This window comes from Aulonocara stuartgranti (assembly GCF_965226115.1).
Source record: "Aulonocara stuartgranti genome assembly, chromosome: 11".
Lineage (NCBI taxonomy): Eukaryota > Metazoa > Chordata > Actinopteri > Cichliformes > Cichlidae > Aulonocara > Aulonocara stuartgranti.
The window spans coordinates 34,493,469-34,508,575 of NC_138947.1; the positions used below are offsets into that span (position 1 = coordinate 34,493,469).

At 39.6% G+C, this 15,107-nt stretch overlaps 2 long non-coding RNA genes across 14 annotated transcripts; one reads left to right on the forward strand and one right to left on the reverse strand.

The window, feature by feature from the left end:
- Positions 1-1,226: 1,226 nt before the first annotated feature.
- Positions 1,227-8,986, forward strand: LOC309716928. 8 transcript variants are annotated; one of them, XR_014279566.1, is made up of 7 exons: positions 1,227-1,458; positions 1,585-2,684; positions 2,928-3,263; positions 3,407-3,568; positions 5,195-6,190; positions 6,617-6,674; positions 7,621-8,224. It is a non-coding gene; the product is annotated as an uncharacterized lncRNA (long non-coding RNA). The 8 variants fall into 8 exon arrangements; XR_014279567.1 differs by lacking the exon at positions 7,621-8,224 and having other exon boundaries at positions 1,249-1,458; positions 6,620-7,070; XR_014279568.1 differs by lacking the exon at positions 7,621-8,224 and having other exon boundaries at positions 1,254-1,458; positions 5,195-5,808; positions 6,033-7,070.
- LOC309716924 lies at positions 8,927-13,064 on the reverse strand. Of its 6 annotated transcripts, none has more exons than XR_014279548.1 (6): positions 12,649-13,064; positions 11,019-11,200; positions 10,492-10,892; positions 9,794-9,950; positions 9,215-9,550; positions 8,927-9,071 (listed from the first exon to the last, which is right to left on the reverse strand). It is a non-coding gene; the product is annotated as an uncharacterized lncRNA (long non-coding RNA). The 6 variants fall into 6 exon arrangements; XR_014279549.1 differs by having other exon boundaries at positions 8,986-9,071; positions 9,794-10,892; positions 12,649-12,729; positions 12,961-13,064; XR_014279550.1 differs by having other exon boundaries at positions 8,986-9,071; positions 9,794-10,892; positions 12,649-12,789; positions 12,823-13,064.
- Positions 13,065-15,107: the final 2,043 nt, after the last annotated feature.

Consider the following 15,107-nt stretch of genomic DNA (forward strand, 5'->3'; position numbering starts at 1 on the left):
TGAAAATCTTAGCTCAAACAGCTGCAAAACCTGTTTGCCCAGCACGGGGAAATTGAATTCTATAAGATGAAGCCATAAACCTGTGTGTCTGAGTCGTCTATCAAAAGTTACAGCTGTCTTCATGAAGACCATGAAAGACGCTTTATTTCACCACGTTAGTGCGTTTCTCGCTATTACATGCATTTGAATGGAGTTCTCGCCCGACACAAAGTATAGGTTTTCATTATGTGAATAACTTTAACATCTTAGCTCAAACAGCTGCAAAACCTGTTTGCCCAGCACGGGGAAATTGAATTCTATAAGATGAAGCCATAAACATGTGTGTCTGAGTCGTCTATCAAAAGTTACAGCTGTCTTTATGAAGACCATGAAAAACGCTTTATTTCACCACGTTGGTGCGTTTCTCGCTATTACATGCATTTGAATAGGGAACTCGCCTGAAACAAAGTATAGGTTTTCATTATGTGAATAACTTTAACATCTTAGCTCAAACAGCTGCAAAACCTGTTTGCCCAGCACGGGAAAATTGAATTCTATAAGATGAAGCCATAAACCTGTGTGTCTAAGTCGTCTATCAAAAGTTACAGCTGTCTTTATGAAGACCATGAAAAACGATTTATTTCACCACGTTGGTGCGTTTCTCGCTATTACATGCATTTGAATGGGGAACTCGCACGAAACAAAGCATAGGTTTTCATTATGTGAATAACTTTAACATCTTAGCTCAAACAGCTGCAAAACCTGTTTGCCCAGCCCATAAATATGTGTGTCTGAGTCTTCTATCAAAAGTTAAAGCTGTATTTACAAAGACCATGAAAAACGCTTTATTTCACCACGTTGGTGCGTTTCTCGCTATTACATCCATTTGAATGGAGTTCTCGCCCGACACAAAGTATAGGTTTTCATTATGTGAATAACTTCAACATCTTAGCTCAAACAGCTGCAAACCTGTTTGCCCAGCACGGGGATATTGAATTCTGTAAGATAAAGCCATAAATATGTATTTCTGAGTCTTCTATCAAAAGTTACACCGATTTATATGAAGTTGTGCAAAAACGCTTTATTTCGCCAAGACAGTGCCTTTCTGACGATTACATACATTTGAATGGGGAACTTGCACGAAACAAAGTATAGGTTTTCATTATGTGAATAACTTTAACATCTTAGCTCAAACAGCTGCAAAACCTGTTTGCCCAGCACGGGGATATTGAATTCTATAAGATAAAGCCATAAATATGTATTTCTGAGTCTTCTATCAAAAGTTACAGCTGTCTTTATAAAGACCATGAAAAACGCTTTATTTCACCACGTTAGTGCGTTTCTCGCTATTACATGCATTTGGACTCTGACCAGCAACATCCAGCAAGACCCAGACAGCGTTTTCTATCTCCCAGCTGGAGGTTTTTGTTTGTCTGTGACTGGAGAGTCAGATTTTTGTTGAGCTTCACACTTGCAGAGGTAAGTCAGTTTGCAGAGATCCCTCCCACCCTGGCTTTTATGTGCTAGATTTCTTATCTGAAACAGTAATATTTCAGTGACTGCTGCTTATACCACAGGTTAATACACGCTACTGATCCGTGATAGGAGAATCATCAATTTTGCCAGCAAAGAAGCCTGGTGGATGTTTGTTTACAGTCTGATGATGGGACATCATGCTCTGCATCTTTAAAGTTTGTCTCTTGATTATTATTCATACCCAGTAATGTGAAGTATGCTCATATCTACTATAACTGAACCAACCTGGTGCTCTTCATTTATGGAGGCTGTTGAGTCTGAATGTTGGATGTTGTGTATCTCGTGTTCTCTGGGCTTTGTTGTCCTCAGTCTTTTTGCAGGATCAGAAAACAAAACCAGGAGGCGCGTAAATGTTTCTTCTCCATGATGTTTCTTCAAATGTGTCTTCTGGATGATGATAAGACTGTGACACGGGATGCCACCTTTGGTCTTGTGATGAAGCAAAGCTCAGGAAGAAGTGGGATTAAATGGTACCAATATGTTGAGAAGGATGTACAGGGGCACCTGCAGCCAAATCCAAGCTTCAGCTTAGTTGTAGTTGCAGAACGCTATAGGACTGAGACATCTAAGGCATCAAATGTTTGATTAAACGGATGAAAAAGAGAAGTTTTTTCCCTATAATTATCACTTCTTAAAATCTGTAGCAACTTCAAGTCTGTCAGCGTGCTGAGCATGCTCAGAATGTGACAATATATTTTTGTTCAATATTTAATTTCTTTCAGTTGCAATTGTTAAATGAAAAAAAAAAAAATTCTTATAATTTAGCAAACGAATTTATCAAAAAAATATATATACATATATCTGTATTAGTTTTAATGAATTAATTTGACACCTGTATTGAAAATACCATATTGTATTCATACAGAATCAGTATGGTATCATTGTTTGTCTGTTCACTGATTGTTGAAGCTAAGAGCTAGTTTGATCTGTTTAGATCTAAAGTATCCAAAGTTGAGCTCTAATGTTTCTTCACCCCTGTGTGTGTGATATGTGATTTCCTACATGCTGGCAGAGCGGCTGTTTGTGCTCACAGATGGTGACAGTGTGGAGAGACGGCGGTGTTTCCTCAGAAGAACCAGCAGAGTCACAAAGGACACCAGTCCATCTCACCACCTTGACTTGCTGACTGATGTTCGTCTGCACTGCACAGAGGAAATCAACTGACCGAGGTTTGTCCAGTGACGTGTTATGAAATGTATATTTGTTTTATGCTTACAGATATGTTTTTCTTGACAGAGGCTCTGCAGAGGTTAGACAAAGCAAAGAAAATATGTGCTTTACATTTTGCTGTGATTTATTGAGATATTTGTTGCCTGATGTTCAGCAGGAATGGAGAAATAGAATCAAAGGGAGATGTTTTTGTAATGATGTAAGTAAATCTTCATTATTATTTATTTGCTTGGTTATATTAGGAGTGTTTCTGAGTGAGGGGGAGAGGAGTCATCATCCAGGTAAAGTGACGTGGATCAGTGGATACACTTGTCTCCCCTTTAAAGGAGACGATCCAAGTCATCCTTAAATGTTAGTGCTTTCAAATACACAAACATTTTTAAAGGACAAAAATGAACATCCAACTTTGACTGTAACACAAAATAAATCTTTGCATGTGTGTTTTCAAACTCTCAGATGAGCAGTATATCAGTCTTGGACTGTCTAACCTGCCGGAGCAGCACTGAATGACCACCACACATGAGCATGTTCCTGCAACATTCAGCATCTGATCTGTCATCTGTGTGCTTCTGCTTTTGGTAAGTAGAGTTACCCAACTCCAGTAACTCTAAACACATGCCATCCATTTCTAACGGCCTGGTTACTTCCTGTCAGTTACTTTAGAAACCATGTGGTCACCTGACCTAACACTGTTTCTTCTTCTTCCCCCTTAATGTTGAAGTGTCAAATGTCAAACAGCTGGAGAGGAAACTACACCAGTGTACTGGGATGTTTCAGCAACACGTGCCAGATGCTGTTCCTTCATGGTGACATCACCAGAGACAGTCCCGCCCACCTCAGGACCCATTGATTATGATGATCTGATCCATCAAACCCCCAGCAGGTGAACCTTATTCATGACATAACACCGCAACAATGTAAAAAATTAAACAGCAACAGTCTAAATGTAAAGTGCATTCTAAAGTCCTCTTCAATAAATTGTATGCAAAGAGTCATTCAGGTCACTACAGAACCCAGAGTCTTCATCATTAAATCTCTGGTTGCTTCATTTTTCTATCCTATACCAGATATTTTAAAGGTTAGCTTAGGTAAAGTTCCATTCTCATGGTGAGGCAAAGTGCTTTATGTGTGTGTCATGAACGGCTATAAAAGGCCTATAATCAAAGAACAAAGCGGGGTTTGAGTTCGAGTTGCGGCAGAATGTCACTACTTGTAAATGGAACGCAGCCTTCCTACGGCAGACAGCTAATAACAGGAATCGGACGCGGTCCAGCCAAGTCCACAGCAACCACCATAGCAACCTTCTAGCATGACCTTAAAAACATATTCTGTCTTCATAACTATCAAAAACGTGAAATGATTTGCAAAGTGTGAAAGTGTTACAGCTGCAGAGAGCTATGGCGGTATCTTTGGAAGCTGTTTACACAGCTAATAATATACGATGTAACCATGGAGACAGTCAGTCACGTGAGCTAGCGGTGCATGTTTACTACAGTAAATAAGGTGATTGTGTGCACAGCATCCACACTCTGCAGGGGGTAAAGACATTACTTCAATATTGTTTTATATTGATATATATTTGCCTTCTGTTGACCATCACCTCAGGTTCACCATTACAGTTTCAGCATACAGATGCACACTGTCTAAACACATTCAAACTTGAAAATCTTGATTTTTAAATTTTTAAATTTTTAAATTCAAACTTCAAACTTGAAAATCTTAGCTCAAACAGCTGCAAAACCTATTTCCTCAGCACTGAGATGCTGAATTCTATAAGGCAAAGCCATAAATATGTGTGTGTGATTCTTCTATCAACAGTTACAGCTGTCTTCTTGAAGTTGATACTGACCCAGGGTCAGTGTAAAATACAATCCTAGCTGTGTGAACAAAGCCTGGCTCCTTTAATCCTGCATGACAAACCTCAGGATGCAGGTTATTATTACTCTTTCCTGCTGGCACACCTGTCACACCTGAGAGTCAGCTAGAAACTTACAGTGACGTGGACATCATGCAAAGACTGCCAGACTCTGTAATACTGCAAATGATCAGTGACTCAGGTTATCACTAAACTTTAAACAGCACCTCTGTGTGCTGAACATCTAGGATTGAGTCAGGCTGCGTTGACTGTGGGACTTTAATGTGTTAAAAGCAGGTTGAAGACAGCTCAGAAACATTTGAAGATTAAAATTTAGCATTATGGCTGCTGGTGGTTTGTAAAGCCTATACTCAGCTGTAGTTTTTGTTACTAATTTATGTTTGTTGTTGTTTAACACAGATTTCAGAAGAGCAAATATGCTTAATAGTTTAACTAGATTTCATTTGTCAGTGTGGGACTGCTGAGTCACCTGAAGAACTCATTTCATTCATTCTCCACATGATGTTCATTTACAGAAATGTTTCACAGGAACTGATTTCTGCCAAAGGTTGAACTAGTGTGTTTCCATAGATTACCTCTGTATGAATGTACTTCTTAAATGAAGGCAAGTGTTTGTCCTTTTTTGTTCCTCAGGTACAGTACGTGATATCTTGATATCAGGCGGTCAACACTGGGGGAAGACAAGAAGCAGACGTACTTCCAAGAGGGAGCTGCAGTGAGGACACAGCCAGGTCACTGAGTCAGAGGTCAGAATCTGAAACAGCTCAGGTTTATATTTTAGGGGTTATAAAAAATCAAAATGTATTTATGAAGAAACCTTTAAATAATAGTCATAATTATGATTATTATAAGAAATATCAAACATTTAAGTGGATTTTCTGTTACACATATCGTGTTAGCCCTGCGATAAACTGGCAGCCTGTCTTTGTCCTGTATCAGCTGGGATAGGCTTCATCCTCCCGCAATCCTGAATTGGATATATTGTATTCCAATTATGTAATCTGATCATTTACAAACTCAAGGTATCTAATCAAAATGTAAGTAATAATTATAAAATGGGAAAGCAGAAATAAGTGTGACATAAATGTAAATGTGTTAGCTGACATAGAGGACAGCTACATGCAGTCTGAAAAACCTTTGTTGTCAAGTTTGCAGGTATATCAGCACGAGACATTCTTACATAGAAGAGACATTAAAGTCTCTGACTCAGTGAAGCATTATTGGTCCCGTCTGTTTGGATAAATATAGTAAGTTGATGTATGTCCATTTATTGACACATTTTCTTAAGTGCTTATCCAGTTCAGGATCACAGTGGAGCTGCAGCTGGATATGTTCATTAAATAAACCTTACAAAAGTTAACAATAAACCTGCATCCCTGTATGTTGTTGTCCACAGGATGAGAAAATCAAACTGGAAGACTGTGGATCATGTTAATAAATGTTTGTGTGTTTATGCCTGTGTCTTTCACAGGAGGCGCTGGAAGGTTTCCCTAATAGTTCCTGGTGAATCAAAGCAGAACCATAAAGGTTGCTGGATTGCATGATGGCCTTACCCCTGAGCAGTCTTCCTGTTAAAGGAGGAACCAGTTAGAAGCTGTTTTCAAAGTAGCTGAGCAGATTTCATCTCAAGTAAGCGATTAACTGTTTGTTCATCTGTTCTGCCACTTAAAGAGCATTTAAGGACGTCTTTTGAGTGTCCAGCTGAATTAATTCTACTGGCTCTCATGGTCATTTGTTATTATAGACATATTTTTCATGTTCATCCAGCTATTTAGTAAATTCTATCTATTTAGTAATATCCGTCAGCTATAAAATGTAATATAAATATAAAAAATATCTAAATATCTCCTGCCCTTTATATTTTAATGATGTAAGTCTGTTATCGTGTTACATTAGCATTCCTCACATATCAATGAGATGCTGTACAGTACAATCCTACTGACGCAGCAGAGGGATAACAACGGCTATTCAACATCGTTACACGACACATTCGAGCTGCATGACGCAGACAAAGTGACTAAATCATCTTTTTGTGGTTTATTGTCTTCAAACCAGCAGACAAAGCCGATTGCAGAAGATGTCGGAGAAGAACTTCAGGCCGTGTACTGAAAAGGTATTTTTTTCTTGTTATCAAAAGACGTTTGGAGTGGCAGCTTCTACAACTGGTTGTGCTAAAGTAAAGCTTACAGTCTAAGAAATCACAGTGTTGAAATTCAGCACAAAGAGAAAAGCTCACTTGTTTGAATTTATTTACAATCATAGTTTTATAAATTCTGACTGTAAACATCTTTTACAGCTTTGATATTGTTTGACACTAGATATCAGGTTTAATTTAAAGGTTTCTGTGTTCCCATTTACACTGACCAGTGTTTCACTTTAACTGTAACACATTCATTATTTAGATCCAACATTTCTAAGAGAAATAACTGAATGTAAAAAATGGCAGCCCTCAGGCCAGGTTTAATTGATAGAGATATATGCATGCATTGTGAAATTTATGTATCCCATATAATTGCTATTCACCTAATCATGGCATACCCACCCCTTCCTCCCTAGTTAACTGCAACCCAAAAGAACTAGTGGGGCTATTTACACACTCACAACCAGTGTGGGGTAAAAAGAGCCACCAAAAAGCTGTCAGCCACAGATGTGCTATAAGAGTTAGAAACTCTACTTATGGAGAAACTTTCTACGTCTAACAGGGGACAGGTACTCCTGCCCAAATAACATGATATAACCCCACATACAGCCCAGCCATAAAATGAACCAAGTCATTTAATTCAAGACAGCATGGGACCAAATGCATGTAACCAGCCTGCACCAACCTGGCATTTCTTCCTCCTGAATTAAATGAATGAATGGATGAAAGTTAAATGACTACAAACCTAAAGCGACTAGTTCCCACACTGGAGCTCCCTGACACTGTGTGTTAACCGTATTTAGCTTGTATCAACAGTTGTAACAGGCTAAGCCACTTGAGACACTGCATTGAATTTGTTCCTGTCTTAATGATTTCAGCTGACTGGTTTCAACTCAGATGTTCTGCTTTTTCCTTTCAGTAGATCAAATCAGCTCGTGCTCCTTCTGCTTCCAATTTAATAGCAAGAAGAAGAAGAAGAAGAATGCTTCAGCGAAGTGGCGTTCATGGTCTCAGTGAACAGTCATGGTCACACACTGCATGTGGTTTTAAAAGCAACATGTCTGTTCACCACAACAATGGAGACGTGTAATATTAGTGCAGCTACGGTTTGTTCTTGAACATCAGTTCTGTTTTCTACTTTGATCACTTAGACCAAAAAAGTGTTGTTTTCAGACTCTTTCTTTTAAAGCTATAAAGCACCCGCTCATTTTTTATTACAATTAGTTTCACATAAATGTTAGTGTTTCCTTTATGATCTTTTAATGCTTACACTACACTGTACACATTAGAGACATTTCTGTTACCTGTTTCTGTTGACTCAGAGTTGTGAAATGTTCTTTTATTTAGTGCACAATATGAAGTTCATAATTTTCTTACAAATAAAACTCTAATGACAAACATGAACAGCTGTGCTTATTTCTGAGACATGAGTTTTTGAATGTGTTTAGACAGTGTGCATCTGTATGCTGAAACTGTAATGGTGAACCTGAGGTGATGGTCAACAGAAGGCAAATATATATCAATATAAAACAATATTGAAGTAATGTCTTTACCCCCTGCAGAGTGTGGATGCTGTGCACACAATCACCTTATTTACTGTAGTAAACATGCACCGCTAGCTCACGTGACTGACTGTCTCCATGGTTACATCGTATATTATTAGCTGTGTAAACAGCTTCCAAAGATACCGCCATAGCTCTCTGCAGCTGTAACACTTTCACACTTTGCAAATCATTTCACGTTTTTGATAGTTATGAAGACAGAATATGTTTTTAAGGTCATGCTAGAAGGTTGCTATGGTGGTTGCTGTGGACTTGGCTGGACCGCGTCCGATTCCTGTTATTAGCTGTCTGCCGTAGGAAGGCTGCGTTCCATTTACAAGTAGTGACATTCTGCCGCAACTCGAACTCAAACCCCGCTTTGTTCTTTGATTATAGGCCTTTTATAGCCGTTCATGACACACACATAAAGCACTTTGCCTCACCATGAGAATGGAACTTTACCTAAGCTAACCTTTAAAATATCTGGTATAGGATAGAAAAATGAAGCAACCAGAGATTTAATGATGAAGACTCTGGGTTCTGTAGTGACCTGAATGACTCTTTGCATACAATTTATTGAAGAGGACTTTAGAATGCACTTTACATTTAGACTGTTGCTGTTTAATTTTTTACATTGTTGCGGTGTTATGTCATGAATAAGGTTCACCTGCTGGGGGTTTGATGGATCAGATCATCATAATCAATGGGTCCTGAGGTGGGCGGGACTGTCTCTGGTGATGTCACCATGAAGGAACAGCATCTGGCACGTGTTGCTGAAACATCCCAGTACACTGGTGTAGTTTCCTCTCCAGCTGTTTGACATTTGACACTTCAACATTAAGGGGGAAGAAGAAGAAACAATGTTAGGTCAGGTGACCACATGGTTTCTAAAGTATCTGACAGGAAGTAACCAGGCCGTTAGAAATGGATGGCATGTGTTTAGAGTTACTGGAGTTGGGTAACTCTACTTACCAAAAGCAGAAGCACACAGATGACAGATCAGATGCTGAATGTTGCAGGAACATGCTCATGTGTGGTGGTCATTCAGTGCTGCTCCGGCAGGTTAGACAGTCCAAGACTGATATACTGCTCATCTGAGAGTTTGAAAACACACATGCAAAGATTTATTTTGTGTTACAGTCAAAGTTGGATGTTCATTTTTGTCCTTTAAAAATGTTTGTGTATTTGAAAGCACTAACATTTAAGGATGACTTGGATCGTCTCCTTTAAAGGGGAGACAAGTGTATCCACTGATCCACGTCACTTTACCTGGATGATGACTCCTCTCCCCCTCACTCAGAAACACTCCTAATATAACCAAGCAAATAAATAATATTGAAGATTTACTTACATCATTACAAAAACATCTCCCTTTGATTCTATTTCTCCATTCCTGCTGAACATCAGGCAACAAATATCTCAATAAATCACAGCAAAATGTAAAGCACATATTTTCTCTGCTTTGTCTAACCTCTGCAGAGCCTCTGTCAAGAAAAACATATCTGTAAGCATAAAACAAATATACATTTCATAACACGTCACTGGACAAACCTCGGTCAGTTGATTTCCTCTGTGCAGTGCAGACGAACATCAGTCAGCAAGTCAAGGTGGTGAGATGGACTGGTGTCCTTTGTGACTCTGCTGGTTCTTCTGAGGAAACACCGCTGTCTCTCCACACCGTCACCATCTGTGAGCACAAACAGCCGCTCTGCCAGCATGTAGGAAATCACATATCACACACACAGGGGTGAAGAAACATTAGAGCTCAACTTTGGATACTTTAGATCTAAACAGATCAAACTAGCTCTTAGCTTCAACAATCAGTGAACAGACAAACAATGATACCATACTGATTCTGTATGAATACAATATGGTATTTTCAATACAGGTGTCAAATTAATTCATTAAAACTAATACAGATATATGTATATATATTTTTTTGATAAATTCGTTTGCTAAATTATAAGAATTTTTTTTTTTTCATTTAACAATTGCAACTGAAAGAAATTAAATATTGAACAAAAATATATTGTCACATTCTGAGCATGCTCAGCACGCTGACAGACTTGAAGTTGCTACAGATTTTAAGAAGTGATAATTATAGGGAAAAAACTTCTCTTTTTCATCCGTTTAATCAAACATTTGATGCCTTAGATGTCTCAGTCCTATAGCGTTCTGCAACTACAACTAAGCTGAAGCTTGGATTTGGCTGCAGGTGCCCCTGTACATCCTTCTCAACATATTGGTACCATTTAATCCCACTTCTTCCTGAGCTTTGCTTCATCACAAGACCAAAGGTGGCATCCCGTGTCACAGTCTTATCATCATCCAGAAGAAACATTTGAAGAAACATCATGGAGAAGAAACATTTACGCGCCTCCTGGTTTTGTTTTCTGATCCTGCAAAAAGACTGAGGACAACAAAGCCCAGAGAACACGAGATACACAACATCCAACATTCAGACTCAACAGCCTCCATAAATGAAGAGCACCAGGTTGGTTCAGTTATAGTAGATATGAGCATACTTCACATTACTGGGTATGAATAATAATCAAGAGACAAACTTTAAAGATGCAGAGCATGATGTCCCATCATCAGACTGTAAACAAACATCCACCAGGCTTCTTTGCTGGCAAAATTGATGATTCTCCTATCACGGATCAGTAGCGTGTATTAACCTGTGGTATAAGCAGCAGTCACTGAAATATTACTGTTTCAGATAAGAAATCTAGCACATAAAAGCCAGGGTGGGAGGGATCTCTGCAAACTGACTTACCTCTGCAAGTGTGAAGCTCAACAAAAATCTGACTCTCCAGTCACAGACAAACAAAAACCTCCAGCTGGGAGATAGAAAACGCTGTCTGGGTCCTGCTGGATGTTGCTGGTCAGAGTCCACACATTAGCAGAGTGCTTCTTGGTCCCACTGACCCATATGGACAGTGACTGTGGAGAACTGTTCTGGAAAACAGAAAAGAGAATTAAAATAACAAAAAGCCAAAGTGGATTTCCACAAAGACTCTCTTGGAATCAGCAATCAAAAAATCACTGGTTCATATTTCAATTAAATATGAACACGTTCCTTAAATGTACGCAGTTCAGATCTGATTTCATTTAATTTCCTTCACACAGCACATTCATCCAGGCTGACAGGTAAACATAGAATTAATCTCAGGTAACATGACTCATAGTAGAGATTCAGTAAGAAATATTGCTAGCTCTAATATTATTACCACACAATCCAAGGACACACCAACAGCTCAGATTTCTAGAACTATTTAAACAAATGTCTTCTGAATATTCAATTCAGGTTCACAGTGGGAGGGGGGGGGGGGGGGGGGGGTCATGGAATTTATTAAATAAAGTCTGCAACACAGAAAGAGCTGTGATCAAGCTATTTATTACTGCGCACAGGAGAGCAAACACACATCAAACATCACAGTTCAGTCATGTCAGCTCTGCCACTTCACGTGTCTCGCTATGAAACCTAACGGATCAATGGTTATGCTGTTTTGTGCCCTTGGCGTTATCAGCACCTGTAAAGGGAGTTGTTTTCTCAAACTGCTGAAGTAAGTTCATCTAGTTTTAGAAACTTTCACTGAACAGTCTATAACAGTGTCACAACTAAGCATATGCATAAGCACTTAAATACTTTAAATGAGAATAACAAAAAATTTCTATTACAGGAGCTAGAGCCTAGGTAGAGCACACCTGGACAGCTCACCAGTCTGTCAGAGGACTAACACAGATGCAGCCTGACTCAATCCTAAATGTTCAGCACACAGAGACACAGAGGTACCGTTTAAAGTTTAGTGTTAACTTGAGTCACTGATCATTTGCAGTATTACAGAGTCTGGCAGTCTTTGCATGATGTCCACGTCACTGTACGTTTCTAGCTGACTCTCAGGTGTGACAGGTGTGCCAGCAGGAAAGAGTAATAATAGCCTGCATCCTGAGGTTTTTCATGCAGGATTAAAGGAGCCAGGCTTTATTCACACAGCTAGGATTGTATTTTACACTGACCCTGGGTCAGTATAAGTATCATACAGTTTAAACGAAGCACTGAAACTTGCACATATTTATTACAGATGCACTGAAGCTAATCGAGATATTTGCTGTCAGTCTGTGGCTGCGATTAAACACTTTACTGGAAACTTTATTAACTAGCAACTTCGTCAGTCATGACAGAAGCTAATATTTCTGTGCTAACATCGTTTAAACAGTAGCAGCTTTACTCCAATATAAGCTAACGTTTACACCGTAACTTTAAGCTAGCACCATAAAGACGGTAAAACACATAATAACATCTATAAATGCATCTTAAAGCTGTTATATTAGCACTCGGTGTATTACTAACATAACCACATTAACATTACTGACACTCGCTGAAATGGTTTAAATGGTATTACCTGTAAACACTGCTGTATCCACCGGATTGCAGCCAGAGTGGATTCTGGAGTCTTCCCACGCTCCTGTTAGTGATCCTCCATCTGGATGGATGATAACAACCTTCTGAACAATCTAGCAGGAGATAGTCCATATCTATGGGACTGATTTGTGCTAATAACGCCCATTGTATGGACTGATAACAGCCGAAGCGGGTGAATAAAGTCACCCAGTCGCTAGCTGTGCCATTACCCAGCATACACCAGCACAATATTAGGCACAGCACCACCATAGACATTTTCAGTGGTTTTGAATGCAGGACATGGTTATCTTACCTTGTAAAATGCATGACAATAAAACAGCTAACCACCATAAAATGGTATCGTGTGTGTATGTATGTGCATGTGCGTGTGTGTGTGTGTGTGTGTGTGTGTGTGTGTGTGTGTGTGAGAGAGAGAGAGAGAAAGACAGAGAGAGGGGGGTGGGGGAGAGATCAAAGGCATGCGTTTATGTGCCTCCTCTCTCTTATTGGATGTATGGTATAGCATGTTTATTCAGGTGCACCTTTGAAGTCTATGAGAATACTTTGCAGCCTGGTCTGAGTGGTCATTTCTGCACAGACACAATGAAGCGTGCACTCAGTTTAGAGGAGGCTGTTGCTGCAGTTTTGCACTCTCCACAAGCAGTGGAGATACTTCTGACAGCGAAGAAGAATTTTTGCCAGGCACCGAGGAGCTTTGCAGCTCATGTGAGGAGGAGGAGAAGGAGAAGGAGGAAGAAGAGCAGGAGGAAGAGACAAGACTGGAGGATGGCCAGTGGAGATCTAAAAATGGAGAAATCATGTGGCAACCCACACACGAAGAGGTCCTGCCATTTTTTCCTCCTCCCATTTTAACCCCAGGACCAACCCATTATGCAGTTCGCAGGATCAGCAGCCCTGTGAGCACTTTCCATCTTTTTTTTGCCGAGGACATTATGCAGCTAATCCTGCATTTCACCAACCTGCAACAGGTCAGTAAAAGACTGGAAGGACATAGATGAGGAGTTGCAGGCTTACATGGGGCTTGTGATGCTGGCTGGCCTATACAGGTCTCAACATGAAACGACAACAAGCCTGTGAAATGGGGAGACAGGGCTCTTCTGTTTCCTGCTACCATGTCAAAAAAAAAAAGATTTGAGCAAATTAATCGGGCAGTAAGATTCGATGATCGTCTCTCCCGTCCAGGTCGCTACAGGGGGGGCAAGGCTGTGGTTTCCTACATCCCCAAGCAAAGAAAAAAGGTTGTCTTATTGAGCACCAGGCACCGTGAGCTAAAAGTCCAGGACTCTGGGAAGAGAAAGCCCCACATCATCCTGCACAAATGCAAAGGGACTGTGGATCATCTGGACAAGGTAAGCACAATTATAAGTCATTTATTTGCCAAATTGTTTACCGTTTCTCATTGTTATAACTGATAAAGTCAAATAATGTGATTATAATAGTTTTGATATGAGATGATAGTTTTAGACTATGATAGTTTTGATAGTTACAGTAAGGAGGGGGGGGGGGGGGGGGGTCCAGTTTGACGCCCACAGGCAGGAAGAATCTCTTGCTTATGGCTGTATAAATCTGTTCATGTCACCTGATCATTTCTTTTTGTTTTGCAGGTTTGTGGCAACTACTCCTGCCGTAGGAGGACACGTAGGTGGCCCATGTGTCTGTTCTACCACATGATCGAGGTAAGCTGCTATAATGCTTTCATTCAAGACAGCTGTAACTTTTGATAGAAGACGCATATACACATATTTATGGCTTTATCTTATAAAGTTCGATATCCCCGTGTTGAGCAAACAGGTTTTGCAGCTGTTTGATCTAAGATTTTCAAGTTATTCACAAAATGAATACCTATACTTTGTTTCGTGCAACAACTCCATTCAAATGCATGTAATAGTCAGAAACGCACTGTCTCGGCGAAATAAAGGGTTTACAACTTCATGAAGACAGCTCTAACTTTTGATAGGAAACTCAGATATACGTATTTATGGCTTTATCTTATAGAATTCAATATCCCCGTGCTGGGCAAAAAGGTTTTGCAGCTGTGTGAGGTAAGATGTTAAAGTTATTCACATAATGAAAACCTATACTTTGTTTCGGGCGAGTTCCCCATTCAAATGCATGCAAACAGTCAGAAACGCACTGTATTGACGAAATAAAGCGTTTTTGTACAACTTAATATAAATAGCTGTAACTTTTAATAGAAAATTCAGATATACGTATTCATGGCTTTATCTTATACAATTCAGCATCTCCGTGCTGGGAAAACAGGTTTTGCAGCTGTTTGAGCCAAGCTCTTCCAGTTATTGAAAAAATAAAAACCTATACTTTGTTTCGTGCGAGAACTCCATTCAAATGAATTTAACAGTGAGATACGCACTGTCTAGGCGAAATAAAGGGTTTACAACTTCATGAAGACAGCTCTAAATTTTGATAGGAAACTCAGAT